Genomic DNA, 4,187 nt, shown 5'->3' on the forward strand with positions numbered 1-4,187 from the left:
CCAGCCCTCTGATTGTCTTTGTGGCTCTCCTCTGGACTCTCTCCAACCGGTCTATATCCTTCTTATGTTGTGGGTTTCATAGCTGATGCAGTAGTCCAGGTGGGGTTTCACAACCTGGTGGGGTTTTTTCCAGGTGGGGTTTTTCTATTTTTCAGAATAGAGGGGGAGAATCACCACCCTTGACTTACATTTTTTTACACATGTATTACTTCCTACAACATGCAACTCACATATTATTTTTCTCCCAAGGTTAAATCTCCTTGAGGAACACATCAGGTCTTCCCATCCTTCCACATTACTCATTTTGTGTGCACTACAGGCACCTTATCTCCTCCCATAGTATGTAGGAGTTTTGTTTGGGCAGGACCAGGACAGTTAGTGAATCCTTTGGTGTTAATCAGCAAGCTGCTTCTGCTAAATTTATATCCCAGTGCTTCCATGCCCCATTACCCAGTGCTCTCAACATAGTCTTTAACAGACCATGATATCTCTCAGTCCTTCCAGAGGCTTTTGGGTGATAGGGTATGTGATACACTCACTCAATGCTCTGTTTCTTTGCCCAGGAATTTATGAGAATATTTCAGAAGTTAGTCTCATTGTCTGATTCAGTTCTTTCTGGGGTACCACAAAATTTGCCTTTCAAGGCCTGAGATGGTGTTTCAGGCAATGCCATGGTTCGCAGGGTATGTCTCTAGAGAAGTAGTAGTTGCTTCCACCATGGTGAGTATGTGCACTTGCTTTGGCACGTTTGTGTCAGTGAACCATATAGTTGATTTGCCAGGCCTCACCCTCTGTTCCAGGAATATTTCACTCCTGTGGCTCACTTGATTACAACGCACGTTTCACACTCATGAGTGACCTGTGTGATGGCCTCCATAGGCAGGGTGGTCCCTCCATCATGAACCCATCTGTATGTTGCTTCTCTCCTTAGATGTCCCCGTGTTTTGTGGGCAAATAGCTTGAGCTCCCAGTCTAGGTGCACCTGAGCTAGTTCAGTTTCGACAGCCTTGTCAAAATCTCTGGTTTTTGGCCAGTCTGTGATATCTTTCAGGATTCCTGGGTAGTTGGGTTTCCCCAGTTAAGCTTGTTGCATGATCAACACTACCCACTTATAGCGTCGGTTATGTGATGTGTAGAGAGGATGTTTCCCTTGCACATCCAGTGTTGCATGGGCAATCGCAGTGCCAAAGGAGATATGCTTCTCTACCAACAACTGCTGAAGCAGCTCAAACCCCCTTATATACTGATAGTATCTCTTTTTCAGTTGGGGTTTGGTGGACTTGTGATCCTCAATATATCTGGCTCCAAAAGCCTAATGTCGACCTCAGGTTTCTCCTGATGTTTTCTGCCAGAGGCTCCAGGTGAGACCATGCTCACCAGCTGCAGAGGCAGGTCGGTCCCTCCATCATGAACCCATCTGTATGTTGCTTCTCTCCTTAGATGTCCCCGTGTTTTGTGGGCAAATAGCTTGAGCTCCCAGTCTAGGTGCACCTGAGCTAGTTCAGTTTCGACAGCCTTGTCAAAATCTCTGGTTTTTGGCCAGTCTGTGATATCTTTCAGGATTCCTGGGTAGTTGGGTTTCCCCAGTTAAGCTTGTTGCATGATCAACACTACCCACTTATAGCGTCGGTTATGTGATGTGTAGAGAGGATGTTTCCCTTGCACATCCAGTGTTGCATGGGCAATCGCAGTGCCAAAGGAGATATGCTTCTCTACCAACAACTGCTGAAGCAGCTCAAACCCCCTTATATACTGATAGTATCTCTTTTTCAGTTGGGGTTTGGTGGACTTGTGATCCTCAATATATCTGGCTCCAAAAGCCTAATGTCGACCTCAGGTTTCTCCTGATGTTTTCTGCCAGAGGCTCCAGGTGAGACCATGCTCACCAGCTGCAGTGTAGAGTACATTTTGCACAGCTGGTAGTGTCTGGTCAGGCCCAAGAGCTACTGCATTAACTGCTTGATATGCTCCAAGGCTTGTTGTTTCTCAAGGTCCCACTCAAGATAGTTCTTCTTTCAGGTTAGTCAATAGAGCAAACTCACAAGCTGACCATAAATTGGAATATGTATTCTGCAGGATCGCACATGACCTAGGAAAGCTTGTGTTTCCTTCTTGTTAGCTAGTGAAGACATAGCTGACATCTTGTTACCACATCCATAGACAGATGGTGGTGTCCTGCTGCCATTTTATTCCAAATAACTGAATCTCCTCTGCAGGTACCTTGGCCAGGTTTTAGAATAATTGGAATTACTCTTTCACCCTTCTCAAACATTTCTTCTGCCTTGGTGCCCCAGAAAATGATGTCCTAAATGACTGTAGATGTTCAGGAGCATCACCCTTTTCCAGTGGGTGATCTGTCCATAACAAATGGTAGGGCTGTGCTTCCATGCCTGGGGCAGTTGATTCCAGCTGTGTTGGACACCCCTCCATGTGAAAGCAAACTGTGGCCTGCACTCTGCTGCCAAAGGGATTTTTAAAAAGCAATTGACAATGTCAATTGTAGCACACCACTTGGCTGCCTTTAACTCCAGTTCATGTTGGAGGTCTAACATGTCTGAAAGAGCAGCAGCCAGTGGTGGCATCACTTTGTTCAGGCCACAAAAGTCTACTCTTAAACTCCACTCTCCATCAGACTTTTGTACTGGCCGTATGGGACTGTTAAAAGTGAGTGTGTCATACTGATCACCACTTGGCTCACCAATGAATGAATCAGCTCATGGATGGGACCCAGGAAGTCTCATTTTGTGTGATATTGCTGCTGGTGTACCATCCTGGTAGCAATTGGCACCTGCTTTTTTTCAACTTGGAACAATCCCACAATGAAGGGATCTTCTCAGAGGCCAGGCAGGGTAGATAGCTGTTTGAGCTTCTCTGTGTTCACAGTGACTACACCAAAATTCACCACACACATTTGGGTTCTTGAAGTACCCTCTGCTGAGGATACAAGGGGTCTCTGGGCTGGTCACAGTGGAGTGCTTTTTGCACTTGTCCCCTGCTAAGCTAATCTCAGCCCCCAATACAGACAGCTGTTGGCATCTCCCTGTCACTCCAGAGATCCAGATGGGTTCTGTGCCCCCTGTGTGTTCAGGTACACCAGTGTACACTGTGCACCAGTGTCTACCATAGCCTTATATTTCTGTGGGTCTTGATGTGCCAGGCCATGGAATCCACACAGTCCAGTAAACCCGGTCATCCTTTTCCTCCACCTGCCCAAAGGCAGGCGCCCTCTATTCCTCTTTCTGGTCAGAGTATTCAATGCCTGACCCTTGCAGTGCCAGACCATGTGTCTCCTCTCCAGGATCAAGGGGGGTGATCTCAGTTCTTCTGTGTCTGGGAGATCACTGATTGCCTTCTGGTGTCAGAAAATAAGCTGATAGCCTTCTTGAATGCCCCATTCTTAACAGCTGTCTTCCCTCTCAGGTTGCATACGTGGGCTTCCAGCTTAAAGGTTGTTTCACCATCCAACTTCCTCATGTCCTCCCCCTGGTCACGCAGGAAGAATCAGAGTGAACCACACAGAATGTGCCTGGGACTTCCTTTTCCTCTAACCAGGGCAGGAGACAATGATTTCCTGGCGTGCCTGTGCAAGCCAAGGACCTATCCCATAAGGATGAGGAGTTACAGAGATTTTCTTCAAAGTTTTGGAGCCAAGAAGACACTTTCTCTGCAGTTGGTGTATCCATATCCAGGCAATTCATCGCTTCCAAAGTGATGATGCTGGGACACTTTGAATCACCTTCCTTCACATGGTGCATGTGCACAGGACATCCTCTACATCTTTGGAGAACCCATCATTGTCTAGATCACTTTAGATGACTTCCAGAAATGCTAATTTTCTCAGGAATTGGATGCTTCATCTGCAGTAGTCCACTTTCCTGGGGAGTTCACAAGACCTTCCTTGAGTTAATATCTTGCCCTCACTCTTGAGAGGAGCCAGCTCCAGACACTGCATATTGTTGCCTCTTTCCCAATTCTTCTCTCAATTCCCCGATTTCTAGCAAAGGATCCCAGCTTTTGGACTTCCTTACCGTCAAAATGCTGACTGTCAACTCTGTTGTCCCAGTACTGGGGCAGCCAGGCAGCAATCCGCTCACCTGGCTGGTGGCTATAAAATTTCTGCATGTCTCAAAGTTCTGATGGGGTCAGGGACTGGGTAGTTTCCACTTCCTGTCTTAATCTTCTCACTC

This window comes from Eurypyga helias, unplaced genomic scaffold, assembly GCF_000690775.1.
Source record: "Eurypyga helias isolate BGI_N326 unplaced genomic scaffold, ASM69077v1 scaffold16035, whole genome shotgun sequence".
NCBI lineage: Eukaryota > Metazoa > Chordata > Aves > Eurypygiformes > Eurypygidae > Eurypyga > Eurypyga helias.